Source organism: Martes martes (genome assembly GCF_963455335.1).
Source record: "Martes martes genome assembly, chromosome: 3".
Taxonomy (NCBI): Eukaryota; Metazoa; Chordata; class Mammalia; order Carnivora; family Mustelidae; genus Martes; species Martes martes.
In genome coordinates this window covers 157,965,257-157,986,587 of record NC_137890.1, presented here as the reverse complement: position 1 = coordinate 157,986,587, position 21,331 = coordinate 157,965,257, and the positions used below count along the sequence as shown (strand labels likewise).

Genomic DNA, 21,331 nt, shown 5'->3' with positions numbered 1-21,331 from the left:
CTGACTCTGCACATTCTACCCAGGGAAGTGGAGCCTTCCCTGCCTGCCCCCACACTCCCCCAACAAGAAGAGGAATGAGAGGGGTCATGGTTGGCTAAAGGCTTACATTTTATTTATTTATTTATTTTTAATTTTTTGGCCAGTCTTATCCCCTGGACTTTCTCTCTTTGGGGCCTCCCCTCTGCCCCCCACCCCAGCTTATAGAGCTGCCCCCTGGCATTTCTAACTTTCAGGCTCACCCTTAACCTTCACAGTGGCCATTCGGACAGCTCCCCAGACCTGAGAGACACCTGTGCTCTGCCCGGCACCTGTCTGGGCTGGGACCTCAGATGTCACAATAGCATTTCTTGTTTCCGGGGTGTGTTTATGCCTGGCTGAGCTCAGGAAGATGTCAGACTGATTTCTTCCTGTCCCCCTTCCATAACTCCACCAGGACCCAAGGTATCTGGGGCCACATGTCCTTCTCTCAGTTCACTCATGTCTTGAGCTGTTGAAAGGTGGAGGCCCACAGGGTTAAGTCACGAGGAGCTGAACAGAGCCTTAGGGCACATGTGGTTTTGCCTCAGGAGGACAGTCAGGGGTGATGCACTGGCCACCACCAAAGGGAGGTTTTTCCCTGGAGCTGCGGCAGGCAAAATTCACCTGTAAATTAAGAAGAGAGCTTTGGGGTGCCTGGGTGGCTCAGTTGGTTAAGCGTCTGCCTTCGGCTCAGGTCATGATCCCAGTGTCCTGGGATTGAGCCCCACATCAGCCTCCTGGCTCAGCAGGGAGTCTGCTTCTCCCTCTCTCTCTGCATCTCCCCTTGCTCATACTCGATCTCTCTCTCTCTCTCTCTCTCTCTCTGTATCTTTCTGTCTCAAATAAATAAATAAAATCCTTTAAAAAATTGTTTAAGAAGAGACCTTTTTATTCTGGCTATTTCGGTAAAAAGCACGTTAGTGAGGAACACCTCAAAGAAAAGGAAGGAGGCCTGGAATTTTACAGAGGCGGGTAAACAAGGGGGCGATCTTGGAGTCTTATAGGAGTCACAAGAAAGGATGGAGATGGGAGCTCTCTTGGAAACACTCAGGGCAGTGTGGTCCTTTGTGGTTAGCTGGTTTTCCATTTCCATTTCCGCCACAAAGTAGGGGAGGGGAGGTTTCATGGTTGAGGCTGCACAGGCTCAGATGAAGTTCAACATTGTCAGAAACACATTTTGTTCAAGAAGAATATTGTTACTGGATAACTCAGAGGTGGTCATTATACTTCCTGAGTGGGATAAAGCAAGGCCTTTTAGGAAATAGTCCCTCCAGGATTCTCGCTGGTGTCGTTCCTGCAAAATTGGTGAGCCATCTCTTAAGAAGTGGGGCAAAGGTCAGTGGTCCTAAGAATCGGCATCTTAAAAGAGGGATGCCCCAAATAGAGAAATAATACTATAGAAGTTGTATCAGAGTAAGGAGCCAGGAGTTGAACCTTGAGAATTAACCAGTCGAGTGGATTCCAGAGGTGCACAGAAGAAAAACCCAGCAATATCACTGAGTTGCTTGACGCTAAGATGGCCATGCTCTTGGTGGTGGTGTCCAAAGTCTTCAAAAGCACGTGTGACCCAAGCATTTTGTCAGACTTCCCTAGTGACCCAGCAGCAGCTGGTTCAGGGAGAATTCTAGCCCATGCATGGTCTGCTGCGGTGCTGGGTCCCTTGAGATTAATGCCAAGTTATGGGGCTTCAGCTCACAGAGCTTCTTCGGATTCTGAGGGAAAGGCCAGCTGCAAGGCAATCGAGCGTGCTTCAGTGACAGTCGCTCTAGTCTGTGGTTGACTGCCCGTGCTTTCGGGGAAGCATCAGAAGAAAACAAAAAAACTATCTGCACATGACAAAATAAAATGGCTGTGGTTAACCTATTACTGACAATTTTCTATTTTTAAAAAAATTAAGATTTTATTTATTTGAGGGGTGCCTGGGTGGCTCAGTCATTAAGCGTTTCCCTTCAGCTCAGGTCGTGATCCCAGAGTCCTGGGAACAAGCCCCACATCAGGCTCCCTGCTGGCCTGAAGCCAGCTTCTCCCTCTCCCACTACCCCCTGCTTATGTTCCCTCTCTCGCTGTCTCTCTCTCTGCCAAATAATAAAATATATTTTTTAAAATCTTTTTAAAAAAGATTTTATCTAGTTGAGAAAGAGAGAGAGCACAAGCAGGGGCACAGCAGAGGCAGAAGAAGAAGCAGGCTCCCTGCTGAGCAGATAGCCCAATTCGGGGCTTGATCCCAGGACCCTGAGATCATGACCTGAGTGGAAGGCAGAGGCTTAACCGACTGAGACACCCAGGCGCCCCACTGACAATTTACTAAAGTGTAAGATCTCTTGGGTGTTCATAACAGAAGCAGGACAACTGATAAGGACATTTGGTCATTTACAAGGTTATTAATAATATTAAAAAATAAACTCTATTCAGAAAGGCTTGTAGACAAAATATTAACACCATGACTAACTCTATTTTCAAAGAGGAGCAGATATTATACCTAACTTATAAAGGCAGACGCTTAACTGACTGAGCCACCCAGGCGTTCCCGGAATAAGTTCTAAACATGTACATATGAATATAACTCCACAGTTAGGTGATAGGACATCCAGTGGAAAAACTGCCTCCCCCCCTCCAGAAGATGTTAGATTCAAATGAAGGAAGTTGTAAGTGAGTTACCATTTGGAGACCCTGCTGACTTTCTGACTGACAACATTTACTATGGTTGGCTACTCGCAGCTACAGCAGTGCCAAGAAACGTCAGGGCCAGTGAGGGCATCGGCAAAGCTCTGGCAATTTCCCACACAACGCACAGTTCTGGAAATCTGAATGCAGCTACCTATTACCTATTTAACCTGGGACAGGCTAGGTCGCATCTCTTCCTACACAACTCGTCAATAGCAACTGGTAGATAACCCAAATATTTCCTAGCATTTCTCTTCTTACAAAATGAAAGAACAAATCATGTATGATTTTTCCTTTGGGAAATCTCAAAGACAGTGGTAGGTGCAAAAACTATCACTCAGGATCAATTTGGGGGCAGGCAAAACATCAAAAGTTGTCAGGAGATTTGAATAACTGAATAAGGCAGGATCCCGCATTCCTGAGAAATAGTACTTGGCTACTTACTTAAAGTGACAATAAAGGATTTAAAAAATAAACAGAAAGGGTAACATGATTGTAAAGAATCGTAGCTCCTTCTCAAGAGAGAGAATTTTGTTCTTTTTTACATAATCAAGGACATCAGAAAGTCAGCATAAACCATAGAAGGTTCTGGTAAAGCACACAATCTTTGTTACCTAGGCAAACTACACAGAAGGTAAAGAATCATCTAACAACCTCGTATTCATTTCCTATTGCTGCTCCAACAAATTACTGCAAATTAAAGAGCTTAAAACAACATAAATATATTATGTTGTAGTTCTAGAGGTCAGAAGTCCACAATCAGTCTCAAAGTTAAGATGTCAGCAAAGCGAGTTCTTCTTGAAGACTTTAGGAGACAATCTATTTCCTTGCCCTTTCCACCATAGAGCGGTCCTTTTCACTCCTGGCTCGAGGCCACTTCCTCCATCTTTAAAGTCAGCAGCACTTTATCTTTCAATGTCCTTTTGCTTCCATTGTTATATGGCCTTTTTCTCATTCTGACTCTCCTGCCTCTCTCTTATAAGGACCCTTGTGATTACACTGAGCCCAGGGGGTGATCCAGGATAATCTCCCCCATCTTAAGGTCCTCAATTCAATCTGCAAAATTCCTTTTACCATGTAAAATAGCATATTCATGGGTTCCAGGGATTGGGTTGTGGCCATCATTAGGGGGCCATTGTTTGATCTACCACAAACTTCTTATGAAGGGCAGACCAATAATTTTCTCATTTTAACAGAGGAAACCAAATTCTAGTTTCCCATCAACCTACTGGATGCAAAGCTCATTTTGAAAATCTTACAAATACAGCCAGCCAGCTTTAACCATAACAGATAAAATTCTCTTTTCTAGAACCTTCTATAACTTTCAATATCCACCCCTGTGGAAAATATACATTATATGTTACTAAAAAAAACTTTCAATATCCATTCCAGTTATATCCTATGCTTTCTTGTTTCTCATTCAAACAAACCAGCCATTTTACTTTAGGACAAAACCACTCTTTTTCCTTAACAAAACACATCCTGCATAGCTCAGTTTCCAAAATTCCCCCTTATTTCACTCAGCCATCCTTTCCCTGGACCTCTCTCCTCTTTTTTCTCTATGGCAAAGAAGGAGCCTCCCTTCTGTGTTCCCATAAAGCCTCTTCCCAATGGAAGGACCTCAAGGTATCTGATAATTTCTCTTTCTTGCACCTTTAGCTTCTTCTTTAGTGGTTCCTTCCCATCAGCATTTAAACATGCTCATCTCTGCTCCCCTCAGGCCCTCACGTGACCAGCCCTTCTTCTCTACCTTCCTGTCTTAGAAGTGCTACCTGTGCTTATTACTCCCATACTTTATCTCCTATTCACACCTTAAACCCACTGCCATCTGCAGGTCTCTTCACCCATCCCTCCACTGGTAGAGCTCTCTCCAAGGTCACCAAGAGCCCCTCCCATTGCCACACCCAACTGATGCCTTGTATTACTTGATCCCCCAGTAGCTCTGGACTATCGCCTAGCCTCTCTCTGGAAATGTGCTTGTCGTTTTCCTCCTGTCCTCTGAAGGCTCCTAGATGGTGTCCATCTGAGCAAACAGCCCTACTGTCTAACCAGGTGCTCATGTCAAAAGCCTGCTTTTCATCCTATAGTCTCCCCATCTATATCCAGCAAGTCACCAAGTATCACCTTCTAAAAACTATTTTTTTTTCCTAACTGATTCATTCCCCTCCAGGGCCCCAGCCACCATCTTAGCTGAGGCCCTGTTTTTCCCTCGCCAGGATGAAAACAGCCTCCTACTGATTCCACTACCTCCCATCTGGCCTTCTTCCCCTCTGCAGTGTGCAGAGGGTCAGAGTGTTGTTTCTGAGCAGTACACATCTGAGCTCACCATTCCACGGCTTCAAGTCTCAATGCCCACTCCACCCAACTCACCCCCACTGCCTTCCTGTTGAAACCCAGCCTACTTAGCTGTCCTGTGGACCTTTGATTATCTTTCCCACTTTATCTGGTGCCAACTCCCCTTCTCAAATCCTGCCACTTGTAAATGACATGGATGGACCTCAAGGGTCCTCCACTAAATTAAATAGGCAGAGAAAGGCAAATACTGTATGTTCTCACTTAAATGCAGAACCTTAAACAGCTGAGCCCTTTGAAATAGAGAGTAGAATGATGGTTGCCAGGGGTTTTGGATGGGGGAAATGGAGAGATGGTCAAAGGATACAAACTCCCAGCTACAAGTTTTTTTTTTAAGATTTTATTTATTTATTTGACATACAGAAATCACAAGTAGGCAGAGAGGCAGGCAGAGAGAGAGGAAGGGAAGCAGGCTCCCTGCTGAGCAGAGAGCCTGACGTGGGGCTCGATCCCAAGACCCTGGGATCATGACCCAAGCCGAAGGCAGAGGCTTCAACCCACTGAGCCACCTAGGCGTCCCCCCCCCCCAGCTACAAGATAAACAAGATCTGGGGGTCTAATGTGCAGCATGGTGACCATAATTAACAATACTGTATTATATATATATACTTGAAAGTTTTTAAGAGACTAGGTCTTAAATGTTGTCACCACACACACAAATCATTATTTGAGGTAAAAGATGTTCATTAACTGTATTGTGGTAGCCATTTTGCAATACACACATGTCTAATCATCACACTGTGCACCTTAAACTTACATACGTTATGTGTCAATAATTTCTCAATAAAGTGGAGGAAAAAATAGCAATAAAAAATTTCCCTTCTGGGGCGCCTGGGTTGCTCAGTGGGTTAAGCCTTTGCCTTTGGCTCAGGTCATAGTCTCAGTGTCCTGGGATAAAGCCCTGCATCGGGCTCTCTGCTCAGTGGGGAGCCTGCTTGCTCCTCTCTCTCTCTGCCTGCCTCTCTGTGTTGAATAAATAAATAAAAATCTTTTTTAAAAAATCTCTTTTAAAACTAAGCTTTATATCTGGGCTATTCCCATGCACTTCCCTAAATTTACCATGCTTTCCTGTTTTTATGGTGTTTGCATGATTTTCCCAAACATTTATCTCCATCTTCAATGGCCTAACTCTTACTCATGCCCCATGTCTCAGCCTTCTGTAACTGCCTGTTTACTTGTGTGTCTCTTCCGGACTCCAAGATCATTGAGAGCAGGGACCATGCATTGTTCAACGTCTCATTACCACTGCTTATGTCCAGTAATTATGTGCTTTCAAGAAGTATTTGTTGAATAAATAAGGTTTCAATGAGATTTAGAGCGGGTCTGGTGGGTCTGAGGGAGTGGAGAAGGTAGGTGGATGGAAGAAGCAGTTACCCAGGAAATTCACAGATGTCAAGCTTCAAAGGTAGAGTCTGGCCACTGCAGAGACCAGGGTAGGGCCAATTAAGTGGCTGCTGAAGTTGAAAGGAAGTCAAGGTCGCCAGGGAGGATGATATGAGGGAACTATGGTCCAACATATTAGATGAGTGGCACTAACGTTGCCCAGGAGAAGTCAGGCACTGGGTGGGGTGGGGAGGAAGCTGTGAGTCAGGCTTCAAAGTCCTTTCACAGATGGTGTGATGAAGGGAGGGAGGTGCCTTCCTCTGATGACACAACTTCAGTGGAGGAGAGGAAAGGAAATGAAAGTGACAAGACATTTACACAGGACTATCACTGATTGGTTTTCCTTGAACATGAGGACCCCGCCTTAGGACCGTGAGACCTGCGGATGCTGCACTAGAAGGTGGGGGTGGGGGAGACCCTCTGTGAAGGGGGTTTCAAGATGAAGGGGTAGAGGAATTTCCCAGAAAGAGGTTGTGCCTACAAAGAAATACATTAGTAGAAAGGGCTTTCCAGAAGGCTCCATCGAAGGACTCAGAGGGTGTCTCCCCGCATAAATTCAAGCAGTCAAATGACATGACGCCTTCCATTGGGCTTCAGAATTTGTTACAAACCCTGGCTCCAGAAATTTCTGCTGTCTTGCCGTTGCAGTGGCTTTATCCCAGTTAAGAGATTAATCTGGAATCCTGATCTGACCCTTAAAACAAAGGAATCAAACCCCTGCATAGGGGATTATCAACCCCATGCATTCTTTTATTTTTTTTTTGAAATTGGGTCCTCAGTTGTTTTTGTGGAATGTGAGCACACTAAAGGCTTCCTTTTCCCTTTGGGCCTACAATTAAAAGGAACTCTTGGCTTTAAACACACACACACACACACACACACATCACTGTGGGGTAAAGTCCTTATTGAACAAAGTTTCAAACTTAGATAAAACTTGCAGTCTTCACACTTGAGACTGCCGGACACCTCCCTTCCACCATTACCAGAGAAAAGCAAAGAGACAGCTCCAGGAAGCAGCCACTCCCCAAGTCCTGGGCTTGTTCTGGATTTCTTGTCAGCTTATGTCTCTCTGAGCAGAGACAGCCCCTCGACAGCTATGGTTCTTCTAATGAGCTTCTAATATGCTTGGCATAAACTGTCGTTGGTTAGGGTGGACTTCACTTTTAATGTGCTGCCATTTCTTGTACCTGTTCACTAACAAGGTTAGTCTAGTTTTCTGTGTGTGTGTGTATACTAGATTAACTGAGGTTTGGTATCAAGGCTATTAATAAGAGTAAGACTAATCAGCATCCTCCCCATCTCACCCTAACTTGTTGGAAACGTGGGATCATGGACCGCCCCCCCAACCCCCAACCCAGGCCAATGCCATCAGTAACCGCATAGAATGCCCAGGGACATCATGGTCTGAGAAGCTGCCCCAGGCCTTGCATTTACTGAGAACGGTGCCTCACATAATCTCACTGCAAGCAACCTGCCTCTCCCACCACCAGCACCTCTTTCTTTCCAGCTCACCTCCCTTCCTGTGCTGATTCCAACAATTTCTGCCCATCATTCCATAGATTCCAGCAGGTTTACAGGGACTCTCCTCTACCACTGCCCCCACCTCCTATCAGCCCAATTGGCTCACCCCCCTCTCATCTGGCTTGGATTCAACAGCTGGTCATTGTACAATATTACTTCCTTGCATATACAGACCTCTCCTTCCTTTCCCTTTCTCTCTCCACAAAAATAACCCCAGTGGAGACTTCCTGTGCCTGCACCTGCTCAGCCAAATGTGGCCAGTGAAAACACAGAACCACCCTGCTGACTGATCCTTCTTTACACCTTCTCCTCTTCCCTCAAGTTTCTGACACCTCTTCCCTCTCCACACTCCAAACTGATGACCTTGCTTCCTGTTTCCCTAAGAAAATAGAAGCTCTCAGAAGGACAAGTCCCCATGTTCTGGTACCTCATCCATCCGGCTCCCTGTCTCTATGCCCACACCTCGCCTGCCCTCTGTTCCTGTCTGTGAACATCGGCCTTGCTGGTACCTGAGGTACCCTGGTACCCTTGCCTTCTCTTCTTGCTCACTCAAGGATGGCTTTCCAGAAAATATCCCTCAGCCCCACATACCTTCATTATCGAATTTTTCCTCACTACTAAATCATTCCCACTGGCACTTCCATTCTAAAAACAAAACAAAATGAAACTAAACAAAACAAAAATCTGCTTTGACCCTACATTCCCCTCCAACTGTCACCCTGATTCTGCTCCCCTTTAGAGCAAAACTTCATGAAAAAGTGGTCATGGTCTCTTTCTAGAGCCCCATTCTTTCTAGGTCTCATTCTTTCTAGAGACCATGCCAAGCAGGCTTTCCCACCCACCTCTATTTCAATGGCACTTACCAAGGCCACTAGTTACCTATGTGGTAACTGACACCAATGTCCAATTACCAACACTAGCCTTACTTGAACTACTGGCTGCATTTGGTGGCACGAATCCATCCTCCATCCCTGGTCTTCCAGCATGTGATGTTTTCTTCTCCCTGCCACCCTGGCTCCTTTCCTCAGAATCTTTTGCTGGGTCCTTGTTATTTTCCTGTCTGACCTCTCAATACCGGGGGGTCTCAGGCCCATCCCCAGCCCCCGCACTTCACTAATACTCTCTAAATGACCTCACTGAGTCCTGAGATTTTACCTATTCTGCGGGCTCCCAAAGTTCCATCTCCAGCCTGGACCTCTCCGCCACACCCTGGTTTTCTATATCCAGTTTCCTAGTTGGGTGTCTGACAGGCAGCTCAAACTTAATATGGCCCCAGATGTATTCTTGAGTTCCTCCCTTCCTGTCTGCTTCTGTTTAAATCTTCATTTCACCAACTGTATCTTCCAGTTGCTTGAAAAGCCAAAAACCAAAAAACTTTGGAAATAGCAAAAATCCGTGAGCTCTACTTTTTCAATGTGTCTAGAACCTGACCACTTCTTTACTCTTCCACTGTTAACACCCAGGGCTGAGCCTGTCTTCTCTTGATGGGATTATTTCAAAGGCCTTCTAACCAGTCTCTTGGCTGAAACCCACAGGCCCTTCAGGCTGGTCTTTACTGCCTTTTGAAGGCTCAGCCCATGGCCTTTCTCTGCTTGAAACCCTCCAAATAGCTTCCCATCTCACGCAGAGTGAAAACCAAAGTCCTCACTTTGTTCTATTTGGTTCCCCCTTCTCTCCTCCTATTTCCCCCTCTCCCCTCCCTCAGTGTGCTTGCCTTGTTGGGCTTCCTGGTGTCCCATCTCAGAGCCTTCATCCTTGCTGTTCCCTCTGCCTTTCCAGAGAGAAAGCTCACAACCTGCTTTCTTCACGTAGCTGCTCCCTGTAGTAGCGCTGTAACTAACAGTGTCTTCCCTTCTCTTCCCTCCTTAGTCTGTGCTGTCTGTCTCCATAGCACCAGAAACCACCCAATGTCCTATATGTGTTGGTTTATTTATTGGCATGTCTCAGGAGCGGGGACCGCTTTGTTCACTGTCCTGCCGCCTAGAATAGCGGCACACAGTAGATGCTCGAAAATACCCGGTTCAATTACAAATTAAACCAAAGCAACAGAGTGAAACAAAAATATACATGCATGGCATTTCTACATAGCGGACTCTGCTGCCGGAGCTTTGCGATGCATTATCTCGTTCATCCTCATAAGCCTATCGTCCTGTATTGCTATACGGTGTGTGTGTGTGTGTGTGTGTGTGTGTCTGTGTGTGTGTGTGTAAAGGAACCCCGGCACAGGGACATGAAATAATCCATTGGAGACCACATCGTGGAGTTAGAGTTTAAATTCAGACTGTTGAGTCCTATTAATCTGGATCATTCCATCACTTTCTGCACTCGCGCTCAGAGGATGCTACATTAGAGTTATCTGTCCCTCGCAAGTATGAAAGACTCTGTCTACACAAAGTGGGCCCCTGGCATTTAGAAAAAATAAAGCTTTGTTAACGGTTGAGGAAATGGTCTTAGAAGGCGGACGTAGGATTCTTCCAGGAAGAGTGCTGAGACAGCCGAGAAAGGTTGAGCACCAACACTGAAGCCGCAGGTGAAAGAACACCCTCCCCACCCCCGCCCCTACTTTCCCGTCCTCCGGCTGCTCCTTTTTCTCTGCGTCCCCTCCCGCTTTGGCCTAAGCGCGGACACCGCTGTCGCGAGTCCGCCCGGCCGCTGGGGTGCGCCCGAGGCCGCAGGGGGCGTTGCGGCACCGCCCGACGTCGCGCCCTCCGCGGCTGCGCAGTGCGTACGTCAAAGCCGGGCTCGGGCCGGGAGCGGGGAGCGGCGAGGCCTGGGAGAGACTGATCCTCCAGCAGCCGGCGAAGGCGAAGGCGGCGCCTGGTCCTGCAGCAGCAGCCGCAGCCGCAGCCGCAGCCCAAGCGAGTGAGCGCAGCAGTGCAGCGGGAGCCCCTGGGCCGCCGTCCGCCCGCGCAGCCTCCGCCGCCGCGGGAGCCGGTTGCCAGGAGCAGGAGCAGGCGGAAGACAACGGAGGGGCCGAGCGCCCGAGCCGCGCCGCGGGGACCCAGCGAGCAGCCCGAGGCGGCGGCGGCCGAGGACGGGGACGGCGACGACGCGGAGGCGGAGAGGGAGCCGCCCGGCCCAGCCCGGTGAGTGACCCCCAGCCCGGCCCTGCTCGCGGCGCAGACGCCCGCCCGGCTTCCGCCTGCCCCGGCCCGTCACCGGCCCCCGGGCTGCCTCCATTTTCTCCGGTGGCGGAGGCGGCGGGCCCCCCCGGCCCGCCCTCCCTGCTCGGCTCGGCTTGGCCCGTCCCGGCCCGGGCCCCTTGCGGAGCCTTCTCTCCTAGCCCCCGCCGGCACGGCGCCCAGCGGCCTTCGGCCAGGGCTCTGGGCGCCTGGTGCTCCCCTGCCACCCCTCGCGGTTCTCTGGCAGGGCTGGCGAGTGGGGGCGTCCGCGGCCGGAGTCGGGTGAGCAGGGAGATGCGGGTCGGGCCAGCTGTCACTCCCATCGCACACGGCTCTGGCCGACTCACTCCTGGCCCCTGGTAAACTTCCTGCTGTGGGGAGGCAGGCAGCATCTTTTGTGATCTTCGTTTGGGGAAAATGCCTAACTGACTTCTGGTTAGGAATTGTGCGGCCCGAGCGTTCCCGAGTGCGGTTGAACCGAGGCGAGCGCTGCACTGCGTGCGGGCGTTGTGGTCGGTCCGCGCCAGAGGGATTCGAAGGGGAACCGGGGCCCAAGGTCCCCTCCCCCGAGGAGCTTACGCTCTGGTGTGGGAGATAAGACCAGTATGCAAATAACCTCGATACCAGGAAAGAGGTGATAAGTCCTGTGAAAGAACTACAAAGTGCTAGAAAGACACCCAGGGATGACCGTACCGATCGATCACTTCCGCCTAGCAGAGATCGGGAAGGCTTCCTGGGCGAGGCGGTGCCAAGCTGGGTCTTGAAGGCCCGATGGGGTTTGGGAAAGGACGGATGGGGAAGAGAAGGTATGAGGAGGGATAACAAACTAGAGGACAAAGATAAAAAGGCATAGTCTAGAAATAGTGGATAATTCAGTTGCCTGTGGCCATGTTGGGGAGTTAAGGGTAGGCTACAGAGGTATTGGGGGGCCAGACCCTTGAATATTGTAGAGGAGCTATTTGAGTGGCATTCTAAGGTAAACTTAGAGCTCATTACTCAGTGACTCATGAGCCCGGAAATGTAAGCTAGGAGATATTAAAGGCCCTCTTGTGAAAGAAAGAGAAGGAGGCCCAGTGAAGAGTTGACGTTCTGTGCCTTGAATATAATGCAGTTTGAGATCGATTTTGACAGCTACAAATAAATTCATGTCCATGCTAAGCAAAGTACCTTTTGCAAAAAGCTTCATTTAGATATCGTGCTCTTAAGAGGTAATGGAAAGATGCGTGTAAAATAAGTTTTTCTGCACATAAGGCAATTCTGTTGGTGCAGTTCACTAAAATGCATCAAAACTTCTACGGTGTATTAGGTGGCTACACTTTGGAATTACTGAGTTGATCATAACTTCTTCGAAATGGCATTTTGTAAAGCAGTCTAAATTGATGATTTTTAAAAATCGGATTGTTATTAGCATTCTGGGATGGCAAGTTGAACATAGAAACTTTTTATAGAAAGGTAACCATTTCTTTATTTTCAGTTACATAAATATAGGAGAGTGAGAAGTGAAAATCTAGCTTGATTTTGTACATTTTTTCCCAAATTACTAGCAGATAATTAGCTTTACTCAAAGTCTAGAATATATGATTTGTGGAAGCAGCTCAGAACCCATGTTAGTTTCATAAACGTTTGTTGTTTGTTTATATGACAAGTGAATGTCAACTTTTTTCAGTTAAAAAAACTTACAAAATGCAAGAGGTACTGGAAAATTTTTAAAAATTATCTTCTGTAATCTTACCACTTAGATTTGGTTTTGCATATTTCCTTTTCAGTCTTTTTATGCCTATTTTTTCCTTGCCTAATGAAATAAAAACTGCATATATATATATATGTATTTTATTCAAGTTTTTTGTCATTAAGTATCTTTATGTAAAATATTTTTACCCAAGTAAGGGAAGTCTTAAGTGTATTCCTTTTTTCTGACAAGGTTGCATTTATCTCAGATAACATTCAGTAGTCATGCTTAATAACTGCTGCTGTGGGGTAACTTTTTTTTAAAGGTGTATTTATTTGTTTATTTATTTGAGAGAGAAAGTGAGAGAGAGCATGAGAGGGGAGAAGGTCAGAGGGAGAAACAGACTCCCCACGCGGAGCTGGGAGGCTTATGTAGGACTCAGTCCAGGAATTCCAGGATCATGACCTGAGCCTAAGGCAGTGGCTTAACCAGCTGAGCCACCTAGGCGCCCTGGCTGATCTGTTTCTAAAGGTGCCTTGTTTGAAGTATATTTATTATTTGTAGGATTTAGATCTATTGCTGATTGAAGAGAGGCTTTATTCTTCGCCGTGTGTGTTTTCATCAGATATGGAAGAGATCACACATCTCTGCTATATGAGTAGATGTACATTTTTTTTTTAAAGATTTTATTTATTTGACAGAGGGAGACATGGCCAGAGAGGGGAACAAAAGCAGGGGGAGTGAGAGAGGGGAGAAGCAGGCTTCCCGCTGACCAGGGAGCTGGATGCCTTGCGGGGGTGGGGGGTGGGTCTCTATCCCAGGACCCTGGGATCATGACCTGAGCCGAAGGCAGACATTTACAACTGAGTCACCAAGACGCCCCGAGTAGACGTACTTTTTAAAAAGATTTTATCTGGTGTAGTATCTCCCATACACAGTGATATACCTCCCCATCCCACCTTACCCTTCCTGCCCTCCCGCCTCTAAAAAATAGTCTTTATACCAGGGCTATCTATATAGGTTAATACTTTCTGATCATGACATCACAAAGATGCAGGCTACATGTAGTTTTTATGTTGGTGTTTCGTTAGTAAAATACAGAATCTGGTGAAATAATTTGCTGCTATAACAAAAGGGACTTTTTTTTTTTTTCGTTTCAAGACAGTTCACTTTGGTTCATTAGCATTTCAGACTGCAGGTTCTTGCTTAAACCAGTTTTTTTTCCTTTTGCTTTACATTCTAAATGTATTAATTCTCTGTTTCTGTTTCTAATGGGATATAAAGTGAGATGTTGAGTTAGAGTGTATTAATTTTCATAAAGTTAGTGTAAAAGAGTAGTTAGGAAAGTCTAATATAAGTATGGGGTTTGGCTTTATCATTTGGTTTTATTTGAATCTTTATTTTTATATTGCAAATGTGTATACCACAAAGCATCCTTTATAATTTTTGAATATTTAAAGTTTTTTCTTTGACCATCTTTTGTAGTTTACAGTTTTCTGTAATTACTACCATGCTTTCCCTAGAGTAGTTTTTCCAGGAGGGGTTGATTATTGATTAGTCACAGCTTTGCCATCTGCCATAAAAATACAGACATAAATCCACATCTACCTCCAGCACACAAAATGCAAAATCCACTATAGGGTAGAATTTCACTTCAGGTAGTGTGTTCTGGTTACCTTCCTGGTGGTGTTTCTGTTCTACAGATCCACTTTCTCCTTTTCCACTGCTCCTTTTAACTAGAAATTTTATTTTATGGACGTTGTCTGGTGTTCCAGAACTAGGAATGTGTTAGGTGGATTAGTATGGATAACAGCAAAAATGTTGGTAAAACTTTGTTGTGTTATAAAATTGTGGGAAAGAAAATCACATTCCACCTCTATCAGGTTAGGTTGCTTGGGACTTGTTTTATTCTTTCTAAAAATGTAAAGATCTTATATTTGTGTGAACGCAGATTAAGTCAAGTAGCCTAAAAATTGCATAACAATTTAGTCATCAGTCTGTAGTTTGGTTTTTACTGGAAAGAAGACTGGTGTTGGGGCCACCCTTAATTAAAGAAGGAACTGAGCTGTATGGGAGTTCTTCCTCTGTTGTCTCATTCTGATGCTATCCAACTGGACCCTAGTCACTGCCTTTATCAGTCCAGAGTATGATGGCAGAGCAAAGTGAGGCAAACATTTCTACTACCAGCAGTTGTGGGAGTAGACCAGTCTACTGAGTAGACCGGTAAATGTTAAATGTTTGTTCCACATCCACGTCTGCTTCTCAGGCCTTCCCAGGATTGTGAGAAGAGTTACTACAAGACGGGTGACAGATGCTGGACTGATAGTGATGAAATGAAGGTTAACAGGTTGTTGCCATTAGCATTTTATTTTGGGATTTATGTGTGTGCATATATGTAGGTATCATTCTCTACCGTACTGAGCCTCCTGGCTCCACTGTGCTTTTAGAAGGGGTGAGGGGATGGTGGAATTGTGCTTTATGAGCAGCTGTGATGGTAAACTGGCAGACCAAGGAAGATTGGCATGCAGGGAATTGCAGGAGGTCAGTCAGGTGTGAAGTGGCCCCAAAGGAGGGAGGTAAAGACCGCCTGGCCATTTATGTAGGCAGTGTCCAGCACACACCTGTTCACATGATACAGTGTGTCTAACTTGAGATTTTGATAATCAAAGTACAGTGTTGTAGGTTTGGGTTTGCTTGTTTATATGTATATCCGCATTTTCATATGCATGGTTACAAAAACGGAGAAAGTCTAGTTAACCAGTATTTAGTAGCAGTCTGGTCTTATATGATAATTATTCCTTGGTAACATTATCCATCAGATCACTCCTTGAGGACTAAGGAGGTATGGTAATGTTAAAACATCACAACACTTGGATTATTTTAATAAAATGTTCAAGAAACAAAATATACCTTTTGTAGTTTGATCTTAAGTTGCTATTTTATAACTTTGTCTAACAAACTGTAGCTTGATCTCCTACAAGGAACTGTGAACAGGTCACTCATGATTCTCTCCCTCCACAGTGCATTATGTATGAGCTGTGTTGGGGCACAAAGTAGAAATACATTTCTTTCTACATGTCTGAGTGGCATTGGTACTAGTGCTTCAAAGCTCTAGCAGACTCCCTGCAACCAGACTCCCTGGATTGTTGAACCCTCACCATCCTGTGGCCTCTATGATGTTAGGCAAGTTCCTCCACTTCACTGTAGCTTGGATTTCTTGGGCAGGTGTGATAAACACCGTATCTGAGAAAACTGTAGTGGAATTAAAGTAGTTACTACATCTAACATGCTCAGAACAGGGCCTGGCACATACCAAGTGCTGGACATAGTAAGTTTTGTGATGCTGCTGATGCCAGACTGTTTCAGGGGAGAAGAAAGGTGAGAATTTTAGAGACCCTTTTTCTGCAGATGGGCACAGATCCACCGTTACTAGAGCAGTGCGTGATGAACCTTGAGCTGTAACTGGTGGGGCTTTCTACAAAGTGGAGTCAGCCTGCTCAGGGTCGTGTGACTTACTAGCCACGGGACTCATCTCAGAGCCTGCTTCTCTTCATTCTTTATCTAGTTTGCTTGAAAGAAATTAAGTTTTATACTTTATGCAGTAATGTCTTTTTTGAACCTTTCCACTAACATTTACAAAGATTATTTTCGCATATTAAATGGTCTTTGGCGCATAATCCTTTTTTAAAGGTGTTTATTCGTGTTTATCATTTTGATGTAGCTGGCAAGTTTCTTAGGGGTGGTTGTATGAAGTTAAAAGTTGAAATAGACAAAAACCCAAAATAGATCAGGGGAGAAGATTACCATTGAGTACCATGGAGTGTTGGACAGACCTCTATTTTCCAGATGGAAAATGAAAGTGGAGGGCCTTGTCCAAGGTCACACAGGCATTGTACAGTTGAGCTGGGATTTGAACCCAGATTTGCCTCACTTTAAAATGTGTGCTCCTTGGAATATGGTATTAAGTTTTATTTTCCTTAATAGAGTCTTGGTTTTTTCCTGACCATTTTTGATTTAGTACTTCAGAATTGAGGTTTGTAAATAAAGCTTAATGAGGATTTTAGTAGATTTCCAGACAGTAACCATGTTATAGTACAAAATGAGATGGTTTGTTCTACATACTCTGGTTGTTGAGAGCTGTAATTTGATTAGTGGTTTCTAGTTTTAGTTAGGCCAGTGGGTAGCATTTATTTTTCATACTAGTCTTGTAGAGAAGATGGGAGGCCTTTGTTACAGTGGGCAACACAGAAGCCTGGCGATTGGAAGGCCTGGGCTGGGTCCTGCCTGACTCAGTGACTAATCATTTCACTCTGGGCAAGTCACTCCACCTCTTTGGGCTTCAGTCATGCCATTATTATGCGAATGGGACCAGACTGAAAGTAAGTCCCTTTCTTTTGCTCTTATTTTCAGTGATCCTGTGTGTAGACTTTTCTGACTTGTCTTTTTTCCCCTTGTACTACGTACCTCTCCTTTTGACTGTAGTCTTTGTTTCTTTACAAGGGCTTTATGGCATGTAACCATTCTTTAACGTTGTTCTTTTCCGGTTGGCCAGGTGCCTGGTCTTAGTTCACCATATGGTAGCTCTCTGCTTCAGGTAATGTAACATCACAATATGTATTTTCTGCTTTTGTACTTAGGAATAAATGGTTAAGAACTAAATGTTATCTGCTTGTAAAGTACAAGGTTAGTAAGTCAAGTTAATGATTAACAAATCTCAAGCTTTACATCAAATTCATTGTCAGCTTTTAAGTATATATGCTGTGAAGTTCTAAGAACTCTTCATTTTGGGAAAAGGAAAAATATTACCAAAGGCAACAAGAGTGGAAAAGTGGAAAGGACCAAAATGTAGAATCACATTTGAAGACGTGAAGAACATGCTTAAGATAAGTATTCTTCAACTGTAATTGATTCTAATCCCCTAATAAAGGTGGTATGCTGGCTTGGATCATAGGGTCATTTCCCGCTGAGGTTCTCTCACTGATAAGAGATGGCAGCTATTTGCCACCCCTGAGCGTTCATAACTCCTAAGCATCTATTATGAATTAATTTGTTCCACAAGCAGTTTTTATAGCCCATTATGCTGAGTCCTGTTCTATATGCCAGTTGCAAAGAGTTCCTAGTCTAGGTAAACAACTCTTTCCCTCTCTGCTGGCATGTTATCAGCCAGTTCATTTACTTCTGAATTCTCCAGACAGGGAGACGGAACTCAGGTCAGGAATGTGACCTTTACAGATCATTTGGCCCTGTATAGTATGGTTTTATTCTCTATTCATCTTGTGTTCATGTGTGAGTTTTTCTTATGTATCTAAGTTTTGTACTGTAGATAGTAATTTATTTGAAATCTTTGAAATAGATAGTAATTTATTTAAAATCTTTTTTCATATCTCTTCTCTTCCCTCTTCTCCCACCTTGTGTTTTTAGATTAGAATACTTGTTTCTGTAAATGCTTATTAAATGATAGAGGTGTGTAATATTCTGATAAAACTGCTCAGCAGAGATGAAATAGTAACCAAAATACCATTTTCTGTGTATTTTATTTATCTCTGCTATATTTGTGCTTATTTCAAAGTTTACAAACTATAATAGCTGAAGTTTATTAGGATCCCCCCTTTTCAGGTAAGCTCACTTAAACCAGTGTTTCACAAATTCTGTTTTGTACAACATTAGTCTTATGAGAGATTGGCTGTTGGTGAGAGAAGTTTCAGAATGAAATTTAAGTTTGGGAAAACATTGGATTAAAAACTGTTAATCAGATTTTAATTTTTGGTAGTGATTATGTTACTGTTTTTCATCAGAGTTTGTCAGAGTTTTTAGTAATGTGCATTGTGGCTATCCAGAAAGGAAATATAATGTGCAGTATTTCCCAATTTGCCAAGTTTATTTGGTCACAGGAACACCCCCTCCACTCAGGAAACACTCCCCTCAAAGTCTTGAAGGGTTTCTACTGGAATACAGTTTGAGAATTTTTTTTTTTTTAAGATTTTACTTAGTTATTTGACAGAGTGAGAGATCACAAGGAGGCAGAGAGGCAGGCAGAGAGAGGGGAGAAGGAATCAGGAATCAGGCTCCCTACTGAGCAGAGAGAGAAGCCCGATGCAGGGCTCTATCCCAGGACTCTGAGACCATGACTTGAGCCGAAGGCAGAGGCTTAACCCACTGAGCCACCCCGGCACCCTGAGGAATCTTATTTACAGACTTTTTAATATCCATACATAGTATGGAATTCAAAGAGCATTTACTTTTTGATTGGGATGATTACTTATGTCAGGTTTGAAATCCAACAAAGGTTGGAATAATTTATTTTCAGTTTTGTTAAGTAAACGAATGAACACTTCAGATAAGTGGCTTTTCAAGGCTTTTTTTTTTTTTTTTTTTTTTTAACTTCAACCTGTGGTGAGAAATTACATTTTTAATTAGTGGCCCAGCACCATACATAAACACACTGTCAAAACTGAGAAAGAAGTTTCACCAAACAATACTTGGGCCTTCCTGTGTACGATGTGTTCAGATAGTTTTCATCCTGCTTTATTTTTTAATGTAATGAGCAACTAAAACAATGCACCATGTAATTTCAGAAACACTGAGCAATTACATGAGTTTATAAATGCCTAAGGTACTATTGGGAGAAGGCCCTGGAGAGACTGGTAGAAAACTAAAGCTCAGCATAGAGATAAGGAGAGGGGCTCTAGACTTGGAATTTCTGCATTTAGATCTGGTGGTGTTTTGTTGGGTGGGTATTTAATGCCATTTTGCCTCAGCTTTCTCATCTGTAAAATAACAAGAATAGAACCTGCACATAAAGTACTTGTGAGAATTCAGTGAGAAATGCTTTACATAACATGCCTGATAATGCTCTAAGTGCCCAGTCCGTTTTAGCTTTTGTGATAACTGAGGCTCTAAGACTCTCTGCTGTACCATACACATTTTCAAAAATACTTTAAGCCTTTGTAAGTGTTAAAGTGGCCTTCAGTGAACCTGGACTCTTTTTGATCTGTAGCTAGATGTGTCATTCATTGGGATATCAGCCTTCTGGAATAGTTTTAAAATAGTCAAAAGGACCCACTTAAAATTGTTTTGCCTCATAGTTGCAAATGGACTCACAATTGGTGATCTTTATGCTATATTGTTGTATATTTTTTAACTATTCTCTTTTAACGGTATCTTAAATTTAAATAATCTTGCTTTTATAATGTCATCAAGTACAGATATGTACATACCTACATCAGTGATTGATTTGGCATTCTGATAGTTTTAATTCACTAAAAGAAGAACAAGGCAAAGCAAAAGTTGCCGTTTCTTGTTTTATGCTCATTTCTGCAGTTTTTAAAATTCCCACATCCTCAGTATTTTATATTACTATTGGGAGTTTAATTTTGTGTCCTGACCCAAGTAAAGGGACCTTTAGAGGAGATTAACAATGGTGGGGGCCAAATCTAGTTTGTAGACTGTTCACTGTTGTCCTGAACATAGCTTGGCCTCATTTACCTCACCTACTGAGGTGTTGGTGTTGTCGGTCCCTGATTAAATGTTTCTGTTTGTCTGTATCTCTCTTTTTTAAACATTTTATTTATTTATTTGACAGAGAGCTAGTGAAAGCCAGAACACAAGCAGGGAGAGTGGGAGAGGGAGAAGCAGGCTTCCCTCTGGGCAGGGAGCCCACTATGGGGCTCGATCCCAGGACCTGGGATCATGACCTGAGCCCCCAGGCACCCCAACTGTTTGTCTCTTTTATTGCCCATTTGTCCTCAGTAAGGCCTGGGGTTGCTGAAATGAGAGTTTCCGTTTGGCATCGTTGAGGTATACCAGTTCAGTGTTGAGGTAGCCTGAAGGTTCTCTACGTGTATGAGCAAAAAAATGAAGTAAAAATTAAAAATCGCTAACATAGCATATATATCTTAGTCGCTGGTATAAAATTGAAAGCCTCTCTATCTTGACCTCATTTAATCCTATAATAACCGTATTTTCATTCCCATATTTTCAGGTGAGTAAATGCAGAAAAAAGAAGCTAGATAATTGGTCTGAAGTCATACACCTAGATTTGAAACCCTGGTCCCAGAGTGTACAGTCTTAACCCACCAAACTCTTGGCTTCCACCACAAGGTACTGAACATAGAATCATCCAGGAACATAGGGAACTTCTGTTACAGAAACATGAGGTCCAGTTTTCTGGTCAGGATGTGTGAGGTCCTAGGACACTGAGAGAATGTTCATATTACTGATTTGCTGTCAGTGACCTTTGAGGAGCTGTGAAGAGAGGGAGCTGTGCAGGGAGATTAGAGATGCTGATGCACTGTTTGTCCAAAGGAGGGAAAGATGGAATCCACAAATCATAGAGACTGAACTTGATGTTGATTGCTGGGACATACTCCAGAAGGGAGTGAGTCCTTAGCAAAGTGTTGATTTCTAGAAGCTACCAAATATAGTTTAGTAGCTATTTCCTTTTGTAATAGAATTCTCCATGTTTTAGGTAAGGATGTAGGGAGGATACAGGTATCTGTAAAGATTCATAGTTTGATTCATACTTGAGATTATGTGAAAAATGTTAAAGTGTGTAAGTTGGAATATTTGCTAGGACTTGAAGTTATTTTGATGTTTTTACAAG

The 21,331-nt window shown here is 44.1% G+C and overlaps 1 protein-coding gene across 1 annotated transcript in view; it reads left to right on the top strand.

Moving 5' to 3' along the window:
- Nucleotides 1-10,654: 10,654 nt before the first annotated feature.
- CAB39 (calcium binding protein 39) overlaps nucleotides 10,655-21,331 on the top strand; it is an 87,173-nt gene continuing 76,496 nt past the window's right edge. Inside the window, exon 1 of the mRNA XM_080799235.1 lies at nucleotides 10,655-11,024. The gene's annotated coding sequence lies outside the window, so the exon portion shown is untranslated. The remainder of the gene's footprint in view (nucleotides 11,025-21,331) is intronic.